This window comes from Astatotilapia calliptera, chromosome 6, assembly GCF_900246225.1.
Source record: "Astatotilapia calliptera chromosome 6, fAstCal1.2, whole genome shotgun sequence".
NCBI lineage: Eukaryota > Metazoa > Chordata > Actinopteri > Cichliformes > Cichlidae > Astatotilapia > Astatotilapia calliptera.
In genome coordinates, this window is record NC_039307.1 from 30,829,831 (window position 1) to 30,843,601 (window position 13,771).

At 39.6% G+C, this 13,771-nt stretch overlaps 1 protein-coding gene across 1 annotated transcript in view; it reads right to left on the reverse strand.

Moving 5' to 3' along the window:
• The window catches only part of LOC113024497 (protein ELFN1-like), a 127,299-nt gene that overhangs the window by 37,582 nt on the left and 75,946 nt on the right, over positions 1-13,771 (reverse strand). Inside the window, exon 2 of the mRNA XM_026171642.1 lies at positions 8,569-8,632. The gene's annotated coding sequence lies outside the window, so the exon portion shown is untranslated. The remainder of the gene's footprint in view (positions 1-8,568; positions 8,633-13,771) is intronic.

Genomic DNA, 13,771 nt, shown 5'->3' on the forward strand with positions numbered 1-13,771 from the left:
TGGATGATGGATGCGAGGAAACTGAGGGTCCATCTGTGATGGTTCAGTTATGTGTTTTCAAAGAGGCATTACTCTGGATCTGATGCCGACTGCTACCAAATGTTATGGTGACCATGAATAAATCCAAGCATGCCAAGTATAGAAGGGGATGATGGTCACATTACCATGAAGGAAAACGTCTGCAGCACAAACTTTTACCCATGCAACTCCATCTTGATGGCACCCCTAGATGCCCAGGAAGTTGTTTGCATCCCTCTCTATGCTAACATGCTAACCACAGGTAACCCCATCCAGGCTCTAGACTTTGCATTCAAATGCTTGCAAAACAATTTCCCATCTATTTCAGTTTCCTGAAACTCCAAAACATCTTCACACCATTCACATCATAAATGTAACTTTAACAAAAAAGTTTCTCAAATGAGAAATCAGACGCTATTTTGCATGTTTAGTTCGGTCTTCTTTGTCATTAATCCTCAGAATGGCAGTTAATTTGACAAAAAATATATATATTGATGTTTACAAATAGCCCACATTCAGTCAGGTAGATACATGGACAACTAAAGTGTGGTGCCAGTGACGGCTGAGTGAAGAAATGCGTCTCCTGCTGTCGCTGTGCTTTATCAATAAACCAAGATGGATCTCCTCTGCGTGCCGCTCTGTCTAATTTGGATGTCTACCAGAGCTGACACCCAACCAGAGAGATATCAGATGTCACAGCGAGCTGCGCGTGATATTTCTTATTGCATCAAATCAACTTGAGGTTATATTGAAGGAAAATAATCTTTATTCTGGCCTTTATAAAGAAGAAGCAAAAGACTATTCAAAATCAGTCCAGTCATATTTGTAAAATGAAAACAATAATTGTTGAAAAATCCTTTGTTTTTTTTTTTAATTAAAAGGTTTTCTTCATGATTTTTTGTTTTCATTGAAAATAAATTTTCCTGCTAATTAAAATTCAAAGGAAATGCCCTTGTGTGATGATCTCAGTGCTGAACTGTTCAATTTCTCATCATTACCAGTTTTTGCTTCATTACAATCTTGTTGGATTTTTAATGCATTTGATATAACTCCTGTTTTAAATCATATCAAAAACAACCAAACAGAACAAAAACACAACTCCCCACGCTGCATGGCTCAACCTAAGCAGGGATCTTAGCTACCACTATAAAGGACTGCTGAGACACCCCTACTAAATCTGCTCTGAGCATGAAGCTCAATCATGATCGTGTGCCAGAAAATAGGACTTGGTCTATCCTCATTCTTGCAGTGTCAGCGTTTACTAACAGCCCCGAAGCAGCCTTTGTATCATTACGCACCATTACATACTGTGAGTCCTAACAGCCCTGTGATTGATCACTCACGAGCTGGTATAATTTATGATGTCATGCGTGTTTTCCTGCATCTTTTCTCCTTTTTTTCGGTACAGACAGTATGTAAATACATTTCCTTCAGCAGGAATGAAAGTCTCTGTGTGTTTTGACCACTGGCTGCACTGCATAGCCATGATGTGATTAACTAGCATGAGTCAAGCCAGACTCTGTAATGTTTACCATTGAAATCAAACAGCATCATTTTTGGCTTTTCCCAATGATGTCTGTGGAGGGAAGCAGCCACTGAGTCAGACACCTCATTAACACCATCCTTGCAGTCTAACACGATGGTGGCAGCATCACGCTGTGGAGCGTTTCTACCACAGGGACAGCGAGGATGGTAAATGAAAAACATAAAACGGGACTGGATAAAAACGTTTTTGTAATTACTTAAGTTCTTTGGCTGAGGAAAAAGTATATATTGCTATACCTTTAGCAGCAATCATGTTCTTTCCTTATGTTCACTGAAGTTTGCAGGCAGTCACTTATGCACAGCTCTCCTGATCATTGACCAGGACAATGTGCTCACCTCAATGACTGCAGGGGGCCCTGTGACTGGAATACAAGGCCAAATCATCACCCTTCCAGCAGCTGTAGGAGGTGTTTGGTTTTCTCCAAGCATGGCGCTGTGCACGATTGCTGATTGTTATCTGCCTTTAGCCTCATCTGCTCAGAGGACATTGTTCTGGAAGTGTTGTGGTTTGTTCAGATGTATATTTGCAAACCTAACCTTTGATGTTGTTTTTAGGGAGAAAGGAGAGGCTTTCTCCTAGCAACCCTTCCAAATCAACCTTACTTGTTCAGTTTGTTTCTTATTGTGCTGCCTGGAACTTTAACATGCTAAGTGCGGCCTGTGGAGATTTCTTTGAGCATTGCACAGTCCAACCTTGGGATCAGTCCTGGGAAGATTGTGGCATTAGTATGCTCCAGACCAGCAGGATACCGAAACGTCTGTTTTTGCAGCTGTGGTCACAGTTGCCGATGATTAATTAATGAAGTGGATTTGATTAGCATGGAGTGGCTGCTGCTTATCCTCTTAGTTCCTCAGATATCGCTACGTTAACCTGTTGTTAAGTGAAACGTCAGAATTGTTAGTGGAATATTTTAGCCTTTCAGTCTAAAAAACCCCACATCTTTACTTTATAATTTTGGAGTCTTGTGTGTACATCAGTGAGGAAAAAGATAAGATTCGAATCCGTTTTAAGTCTAAAACAGAAACAAAGATGAAAACAAATATTAAATCAGTGTGTATCTGATGGTTGTGGATTTACAAAGCTCTAATACATCTTTCTGAAGCATATGGTAATGTTTCAGATGTCTGTATGTAGAAGTTAATTGCTGATTACTTTTCCCTTTTTCACAAAAAAAGAGTGAAAAAATAGAATATTTATGTAGCAAAGTGTCTTGTATATTTCCTTCTTTTTCTTTATACAGTGAATAACACCTTCACATGCTTCATGAATCCTAGGAGGTGGACAATCCTTCACCCCAGAGCTGATTGATGCAGGTTGCTGCCCGTTCCTGAGCCTGGTCTTTCTGGATTGTTCTCCTGCTTTCCCTCAGCCCATCCACAGATCATTTTTTAATTATCATCATTATCATTGTGTCTTCTGTCCCGTCCTTCTCTGAGCCTTTCTTCCCATTAAAAGGGAGTTCTCCTTTCCCACTGTCACCAAGTGCTTGCTCATACAGGTTTGTTTTATTGTTGGAGTTTTCTCTCAATTATTGTAAGGTTTTTAGTTTACAATATAAAACTGTATAAAGCTGTTGGTATAATTTGGGGCTATATTAAAATAAAACGGAATCGAATTAAACTCGCAAACATACATAACATAGCTCTATCTCAGACAACAACTCAGTAATAAAATGCTTCTTTTAAACTGAAATGTCAGCATTAAAAATCGAATGCTACATAATATATAAAGGTCTCCGAAAGCAGAATCAGGTTGTCTTTTGAGCCTGTAGCTCCCACCCTGGCACACCTTTGAGACCCAACTTAACATGTTGTCCAAATTCAACAATGCACACAAATCCACATGATAACAAAATGTGTGGATATGCGTGGATGCATGGTGGTGTACGCACACACTAACACATGGGAAACAGTCTAATTTCTCAGCAGAAAGCAGCATGTCTTTGTATGTAAATTCATGTACTCATTGTTGTGCCTGCTTGGCTCACAAGACAGATGAAGCAGCACTTGTCTCCCCAGTCAGATAATCTGCTCTCCTGTAATTTAAAATTCCACTTTCTCCTAAAAAATCTCTCGTCGCAGCAAACACACTCCCCTGTTCACACCCAAACAGCCCTCTTCCTCTCCCCTGTCCCCTTTTCCTCGCTCTTTATCTTTTCTTCTCTCTATCACACACACAGGCTGGTGCCAAGTTGTTAAATTTGAGCTCTCCATCTACTTTCCTATACAGACAAACACACACAGACACACACTCTCTCTCTCACTCACACACACACATGCACACTCATGCACAAATAGAGGCAAACACACAGCCTTGCAAAAATAGCATTCATCTCTACATCCATCTCTGATTTTGGGCTCAAAGATGAGAATACTTTGGCAGGAATCTATCACTCTGTCACACACGCACACGCACACACACACACACGCACAGACACACACACACACACACACACACACACAGGGAGAGACAAGCATAATCTCTGGCTTTCTATCTCACCACTCAAATTGAATCTGCGGTCTTGACAGGCCAAGAGGACAGGGACGACGAATAAAAATCACCTCATTACGCACATACACATCCCTCACACACACATACGCAGACAAACGTAGGCAAGCAGGTCATTCACATGCATTAGGGATGGGAATAGAGAAGCCTTGAATCTTGGTCAAACACCATTTGGTGTGTAAATGCTGACAGACGAGGGTAGCCACATTTGTGTCTGGAGGATCAGAGACGGTGTTTGGCAGAGAGGCTGGAATAATGGAGGGACGGACGGAGGCACAATGGTGTGTACATTTGTGCAGGATAAAAATAATGATGATAATGATTAGTCTGATGAAAGAAGGTCACAGTGACAATATAAGCACTGAAACTGATGATAATGATAGTGTTCTGTCAACCATTATCTCCTTTTGATCATCGATCCTGGCACACTGGGTGGATACAATCATAATAAGATGTGTAAAGCCTCCTGCTGTTAATTTTGTTTTAGGAATCTTTTAGTTTGCGCTCAGCTCTGACAGACAAGGACTGTTTAAAGAATGAAATGTATGCCACTGGATGAATACTGCTGTGTGCAAATAGGCAACAGTGTGTTTTCAAAAAGCTACAGGCCACAGGGAGCATCGCAAACAAACACTGAAGGCTGACACACTGTCACCCGTTAAGAATCGACAAAGAGCACTTTCACAGGAAGTGGCAATAATAGGGCAATAATTACAGAGCAGGTATCAAACCTGTGAACTGCCTCATGAATATAGGTTTGAATTCAAAATACACAGAAAATTTGCACTACTGGTGGCTAGTCCTCGAGACCCTTTACATACACAAGCTTTGTCATGAGTTTATCATTGTGATCATTATATAATCAACATTTTAAATGAATGATCAGTCTAGCATTAATTTCACTTAAGTATATCGTTGATGGCTGTTAATAAACACTGAAGTGATGATTAACAATGTCATTAAAAGTGTTTGTTTGTCATTAGTTAGTTAGACATTTCGTGTAGCATGCCGAGGATAAGAGACAAGATTTATGTTTTGATGACACTGCCTCTGTTATGTATGTGTTAATGACTTTCAGTGTTTTATAGCCAATCAGTGAATCAGTTCTCATCACAAATCAATCAAATGCTGCTGTTTTATCATAGCTATCAGTATCTCAGAGGTACACTGCCATTGGTGCAGTGTCACACTTGACTTACGCCCAAATTCTTACATTTGAACACTTCAGTAGGACTCTTTAACATCCATCCATCCATCCATCCAACCATCCATCCCACCATCCATCCAACCATCCATCCCACCATCCATCCAACCATCCATCCCACCATCCATCCATCCATCCATCCATCCATCCATCCATCCATCCATCCATCCATCCATCCATCCATCCATCCATCCATCCATCTTCTTCATGTTTCAATTAATTACTTAAAAGTTAAATTTAGCTTCACAGCGTGAATACCTTCAGACAAAGCACTGTTTGAATGTGTTCTCCAGACAGTGTAAAATTTAAACTGGCTCATTGAGCAGTATTTCACATATAAGGAGTATATATAATCTAAATAAAATCCACCAGGTGTTTTTAATGTTACAATCCCCAGGCTGCTAAAACATACAGAATAAAAATAAATTCTGGTGGTCAGTTTTGCTTTGGCCTATCCTCACAACAAGCCTGAGAAGCTCAGGGATCAACAGATCACAGTGTGTTTGTACTGGGAAGCTGAATTTTAACAATCCTAATCTATGACACAAAATAATTGTTTATTTTATCGAGCTATACTGTAGCAACCTGATGTGAATTTGGAAGGAAAGTAAAATCTCAAAAGAGGACTGGAATTCAGTTTGTGCTGATGCTCACTGAATGCACGCCTCAGATTAACACACTGTAATCATGCAAACATAAGTAACCTCTGACAAGTCATAATTATAATCAGACTATATCGGGCATATGCACCAGATGCACGGAGGCTAAAACAACAATGTTTCACTGTGTTTGTCAGTGAAAGGAAGATTAAAATATTATGGGAACTGCAATGATATGTGAGAACATGCATCTTTTCTGTTGTGCTATTGTAATTTCAAGCAAAGAAATACTTTCTAATTCTTTTGTTTTGTTTTATACTTCTATATTTCTATATACAAGGTCCCTCTTGCAAAACATGCAAACTACAACACACATTTATTTCTGGTTTTCAAAATTTCTGGTTTTGATCGTCTTCCAACTCTACGACCTACTACCAACTCTAATTCTCGTCAGAAGTGTAGTCTATTATTCTTACTCTTTCTCTTTTTTTTAAGTGAAAGTGTATAAACTAGCAACACTGCTGGCACGGGTTCGTGTACTGTGTAGAAACAGACTGCACACTTATTAAAGAGATACCAGATTAAACAGATTTACCAATAACACCTCAATCAAATCCTTAAAAAATGATTAAATTAGTGCTGAAAGCTGAATGTTATTATTAATAAATCTTTTGTCGCTATCATTCAGCCTACATATGTAAATTGTTTACTTCCTAGTAGTGTAATATAAAATAACCAGAGCTACCATGCTCGGTTCACGATCAGAGATGGGCAGTAACGCGTTACTGTAATCTGATTACTTTTTTCAAGTAACGAGTAAAGTAAGGGATTACTATTGCAAAAACGGTAATTAGATTACCGTTACTTTCCCGTAGGAACGCTGCGTTACTGCGTTACTAAAACCGTGATTTTTTGCGAGAATGTCTCATGACAGTGACGTAAGCGAGTGCGCCGTTAGTGACAACAGCTGTGTGCAGATCAACAATGGATCACATATCGAGTGCGGGAGAGAGTATGAGCGTGCAGCGTTTAAAGCGTGGAAGTACTGACCTTACTTTGAGTTTGATTCCATAAAAAGTGACAAAAACATTAGCGTCCATCGTGCGTGGGAAGAAAACTTCTTTTTACAGCGAAAAAAACCCCTAAACTTCCAAGCAAGCACCGAGTGCGCAATGACGTAATGCGCAACTGACCACAGCACACCTGCACCAAGGTAAACCTCCGCCTACCCTCAGTCCTGCTTTACAGGTGAAAATAGAGCAACAGGACCACTTAGTCTTTGACTTTATTTATTTTCTGCTGTATTTTACTTGCATCTATTTGAAAGAGTGAGTGTAAACACAAAAAATATTTTATTTTATGTGTTGGAATGTGTAGAAAATAGGTTTAAATGTTAAACTAATTTATTCAAGTCAGAGAATGTTGCATATAATTAAATTTTTGCTTGATGCATAAAGTTAAAAGATTAAAACTGATAAAACAAGTTAAAAAAGAGACTTTTCCATTGGATTACATTTTGTATGATGGATTATGTAGAAAAAGTATTGGGCTGAAAGCTCTATCGCTTTATCACCTATTCAGGTTGTAAATCGTGTTTTTAAAAAGTAACTAAGTAACTAAGTAATTAATTACTTTTGAAAATAAGTAATCAGTAAAGTAACGGGATTACTTTTTGGGGGGAGTAATCAGTAATTAGTTACTGATTACTTTTTTCAAGTAACTTGACCAACACTGTTCACAATTCTCACATTTGGATGTAGCATTATTTTCTTGTCCTATGTTTAAAATTATAGAAACTGTGAAATTTTGAGGAAATGTGGCATTTTGCAGCTGTGATTTTTGGTTATTACACAGAAGCTACTACACGTTTTCAGGAAATCATCACATTATTTGAGGTTTGACTTTACGTAATGTGTGCGACTCTGATCCCTGGTTATTGCCTCTGCATAAACATTGTTACTTTGTTAACTTTAAACAAAGAAGAATTTCAGCATTATAATATGATCGTCAACCATTATCACTATTATCCATGAATCCTCTGCCTCTTATCTTTATCAGGGTGACACAGTAAGAGAAAAAATTTAGACCTTGCTAATTACTGGTTACAACCCTGCTTGACTTTAGACAAATCATGTTAAAGCTTCCGATTCAAAACATAAAAAACATAAAACACCGTCGGGTCATGCTGTAATGCTCAGTAGGGTAAGTTTGAAATATTGTGGTATTTTCACTCTAAGCACAGCTCCAATTTGACTGTACAATAAACACGTCTAGATTTTTCTGTTACCAGTCCCGTGTCCTTGGGTGGCCATAACCCTTAAACTTTGACAGCTCACAATTTCTCATAAAGGGAAGAGATAATAGGATTTTTCATCTCTCCTCACACACGTGCGCACACACAAAATCTCCTCCTGTGTTTGTGTCATGAACATTTTCTCAAAGGAAATAAAGGGTAAATCATGTGATGAATTACCTTTTCACCGCGTTGCACGCCTGTTTATGTATGTGTGTGTGTGTGCATTTTGTGCATTTGTCTGAAATGTTTGCCGCATGCCACTTTTGGTCTAAACTGTTAAAGCGCTGCTTTGTATTCTGCAGATGTCTTCTCATCCAGCAGTGAAGGTTTAAAAGCAGAGACAGAGAACAGAATGAAAAACCGACAGACACAAAGAGGAAGGGGGGAAACTTTTTACCTTTGCAGATGGAGGTCTTTTCCAAACCAGCTGAGCCTTCAGTCTCAGAGCACTTTTCACATCACTAACAAAAAAGGGACCAAAAGTGGGAAAGGGAACAGGAAGAAGAAAATAGAGAGAGGTTAGTTTAGGGTAGAATGAAACAAGTCATTAAGCCCATTTAATGCCTCTACTTCAAAAACAAGAAAGCTGAGCAGTTAGGATGCATCAGGAAAAACACAGGAGCTGCTTACTATAAGTCTGAATGTGCCATTTTCCTGCAGTTACGGCGCGAGAGTCATCCAAAAATAATAATATGAATTAGATTTATATAACACATTTATAGGACATTAAAAAAATCTATGTATGTCAGAGAGGGAAGAGAGATTGACAGTGAAATGGGACACAGTCATGGGAAAAAAGTGAGGAATTGTTGAAATAAGAGCTGTGTGAGAAAACAGAGGGGGATTCCCATTAGAGAGACAAATGAAGGGACGGCTGAGGATGACAGCAACATCTGACAGTTGGCAAGTCAATGATGGACAGAGGGAGGGAGACAGAGAGAAAGAGCCTATATATATTGAGGCTAATATGTGGCTCTGTCTCGCAGAAGAGCGCTAACAACCTCCTCTGGCCTCTCTGGCACATGACTGTTTACTTGTGTCAAGACCCATGTGTATGTGAGTGTGTGTAGAGAAGAAGCTCCCATTATTCAGTTGGTGGATGAAGAGAAAAAAAACAAAAACAAAAAGCAAAAGCCTGCCGGCTATGTTACTGTAAAGTACCCCTATTATTTTGTCAAACCCCACTAAAACATGACCAGCTCATTGCAGCCTATTACAGAGGACAACATCACAACAGACCTGTGACTGTGACGAGGCTGACCCACAAATGCTTCACAAACATGCAGCTTATTTAAGCTAAGGTTGCTGTTTGAGGATAAGATTTTTTAAAATGCAACAGTGTCGAGACTCAGACAGAGGCAGTATTATCGATTTAAGCCAGAGGTTCCCAAAGTGGGGGGCGCAGAGCCACTGCAGGGGGGGGGGTGTCACGGTATGAAAAGAAAAAAAAAGTGGGGATACAAATAATATCAGGCTGATCCTGCCACAATTTGTTCCCCTGGTTCAAATCCCGGACAAACAGTATCCCACAGCTGTTTATGTTTTTAAACCCATTTTGCACAGAGAGGCATTTTTTGAAAAATGTATTGATAGCAATGTTGAATTTTATTACACAGGAAAAGAACAACTACACGTAAAATAATCACACTGTGACGCCTCTGCCTTTGTAAATGGAGGGACCGTAACTGCGTGTGTATGTAAGCGTGTAAAACCTGAGGATAGTCAGATTAACAGTATTTTGTCTCTATCTGCCATTCTGCAATTCATCTCATGTAAACAATAACGTGGCGCACAGCGTGACGTGAAAAAAGGCACATACCTTTGACGTTGCGTGACGAACTCTGTATTCCTCGTCCACACGTAAACGCAAAAAAGGATTTTTAAAAACTCTCCGTTTTCAGTGATTCGAAACGCCGTTTACGTGTGGACGAAAGGCCCAAACACATAGAAACAGCTGCGTTTTCAAAAATACCCGTGTAGGTGTGGACGTAGCGTAAAAAAGTTAGTAGTGTATTTTCTTACTACCTGTAATTTCTTGCAGTTTACTTGTATTTGCTTAATTGTTTACTAAATGTTTGAGGTGTGCGGTGGCGGGGTAGATGGTTTGGGGGGGAGCGAACATTTTTCTTGTAAAACAAAGGGGGTCTAGCAGAAAAAGTTTGGGAACCACTGATTTAAGCACATATTTTAAGTCATGCTACCGACTCCACAGGCAACACATCGCCCTCTCAGGATATTTGCATAAAATGATTTCATTGGCTAACAGCTGCACTGGATCATTTGAATAAATGTGATTTGATTGGCTGACGCTCGCACTGGCCCTTGGGAAGTTGAATTTCTCTCGACTTTGACTCCGAGCAGGAAGACTAAAGCGAAACAATGGATCCATAATTCAGTTTGGCACTGTGTGACATCACCCGATTCAGCGTAAATGAGAAGCGAGGGCGCCAAATTCTGAAATGCATCCATGTGAATCTTGCCTAAGTCTATCAAGACTAATACTCCTGGCAGTCAGTGTCATACAGTTCCCCTACAGCACCTTTACTAATGGTAAGTGTCATTGCAGAATTACAAATTAGATTTAAATTTCATTACATGATATTGTGAGCTCAATAATTTGATTATCTACATTTTGCAGGATAATTTAATGCAAATTGACAGAATGTTATGTGTTACGCATGCAGAGGTCTATTCTTCTGTCAAGATGCTTTTTGGCAATAAAGATCTCACATAAATTAGTTTTTGCCTTCGATACAGCACCGTCATTCCCAAATCAGTCTTAGACCCAGACTGAATTTCACCTTTTCATAGATCTACTCTATATTCACATAAATATCTGCACATAAAAACTGGTAGCACATATCAAGTCATTGCATAATTAGATTCATGTTGTATTAATCATGAGTAAAAATTACAAGATTATCTCTGTTTTTTCAAAAGGACAAAGATCTCAAATGTTCAAGTCCTTTTGCGTCATGATGATTTGATGTCATTAAAGAAAAGTCCAAATCTAGTCATGCAGCTTCTCTCAAGCTTGAGCATAGCTTTGGAGTGTTGGCTTTATGCATCTTGTTGAATAGTCAGTATACTACATAATCCCTTCATTGTAGTTTCCTCTATTTTAAGCACTCAAGTGACCTTTTGTAGGCCTGTAAACCAGAACAAAGATGCTGATCTTTTTCTCTTTTTCTTTATTGTTTGTTTTGTCTGTCTGTCAGTGTCAGACCAGTTACTTTTACTGAATATGTATTCCCAATGAAAAAAGTTATTACATTGCTTCCGGGCAGCTCAGCAGCAGACATCCAATCATTCACACCTACATGTTGCATCTTTTGTATTTAATAAGTAGAAATCAAACATCAGACTTGCTGCCATCCCTCCAGTTTAGAAACATTTAATGACCTTTTCAACAGCAGGTGTTTTAGCCTCAGAGGCTCCACACAGTTCTCCAGAAATCTTTAAACATTTTGATACCAGCAAACTACTGACAGCAAACCAGCCACGCACATACATTTCAAAACACAGAGTGCATAATCATCACATGCTACACTGAAAAGTAAAATAATATATGGTTTTACAATCAAGGAATTTTCCTTATTAATTTAAAGATTTTTTCCCATATTTTTTAACCACACGCTGAATAGTAGCGCTTGCCATGTAATAATGTATCCATTTTTTTTGTTTTGTTTTTTTACATTGTACTCCCTTCACCCATCACAGACTTTCCAGTCTAGCACATCTGGCCACATCTGGCCACTGAACAGCAAGAGCAGTCCTTTATCTAACTGGAGATAGCGAACAAGCTGCCCCTTACGAAGTGTGTATGCTTGGTACCGGAAAATAAAATCCCATCACATTTTCCTTCCCAACACTGGTCTGAGGTTAGATCAGGCTGTTGAGAGTGAAACTAAATATAAGAATAAAAAGAATAAAAATATAAACCTGATGTCTTTGGAGATCTTCCAGCTTTTTTTTTTACAGGCTTAAGAAGTCAACTCGGCCATGTCAAGTCTAAAGTCAAGTCATTTGGCCTAAAGCTCGAGTTGGTACTTTGAACTGAAAATGATTAAATCTGCTTCCACAATTGAAAGAAATGACGACGAAAATAAAAAACCACATCTACACAAACATACACAAAGACACTCATTCAAGCACTGCAGCTTATGTCTTTTTATTAGCAAGAGAGCTGCTTGAGCCTGAGGATGCGGAGATGGACAGAACCAAGAGGGAGAGACTGAAGGAGGAACAGGAGGATTCTGGGAAATGAGAAGTTGCCTGAGTGGAAAAAGGCAAAATAGCAAACTGTTGAACGGCTATAGAATGTTACTTACAGCCGAATGATACTGCTAACAAGTGTAGCCATTTTGTACTTGTGTGAGTCCTTGGAGCCTGCCGGCCAGGATAAACAGTAAGACATTCAGACAACATCATTGAGCTCCGCAGTTCTGATCTTTACTGCAGGGATCCGTTTTTTCAAACACCACACGCTTTCTGTAATCGCGGAGGGCAACGGCGAAAACACGTATTCTATGATCAACCACAAAGTCTCTCGTGTCATTTCTGGCATTTGACATTACAAACCGAATGGAGACAACACACATTAAAATCAATCCACATGCAATGGAGGATGAAACAGAGCAGGTGTGGTAGGTTTACAAGAACAATAAAGGAGAAAAGCATGGGGAGATGATAGGGGTGGGGGGTGTTAAAGTAAAGCAAAGAACAGCTAAAATTGAGGTTGTGATGCATTACCTGTGGCAAATTAGCTAAACATAGAAACTACTACTGAACTGCCTCACACAGACGCACAGTGAGTGCTCTTCAAATATTCCTTATGCATCAGCAGTGCGCTTGCTTCTCTGTAGTCACCTTGACTGCAAATGGAGAGGACAGCAGAGAGAGGTGCTGCGTGTTTATTGTTATCCTGACAAACTAGTGTCTGTAAAGGCTAAAAACGCAGTGACCAGCGAGCCCAGGAGCACTGTGAGTGAGTCAGACTCAGCTGGTCTCCATCAGTGGGAGGTCTGTAGTGTGGGATATCTGATTTGCTGAGAGAAATATATAAATATATATATATATATATATATGAAGAAAAGAAAAAAGGGAAGTTTGGCCGCAGGCAAGCTCAGGGCACTCTGTCTCAGCCCTCTGAATGTCATTTCACTTGACTACTATAAACATATGCCCTGTATGTGGAATGTACCGTGTGGTGTATGCATTGTGTTAACATTTGTCAACAACACGTGCTTGAATAAAGAGCTGGATGAAGTTTGCTTAAGTCGTAGGAAGCTGCACAGCACCTGCCTGACACAGAGCAGCAGACAGACTGATCCTGATCTTTCTTTGCTGTCAAGCAGAAGCCCGCTCCTATCAAGACTGTAAGTGTGTGGGCTCAGGAGTGTTTGATGGGCTGCATGACCGCTAATGAATGCACACAGCCAAACCTGCTCTGTGGGACATCAAAGGACTCTCCCACGGCATTAGAGATTACCTCGGTGTCTGCGTGGACACTTAAGATACCAATAAATGTGTTTTCCAAAGGACACACGCTGGACGACAAAAGCCATCAAATCCCTTATAAATAGGAAGAAGAGAGCTCT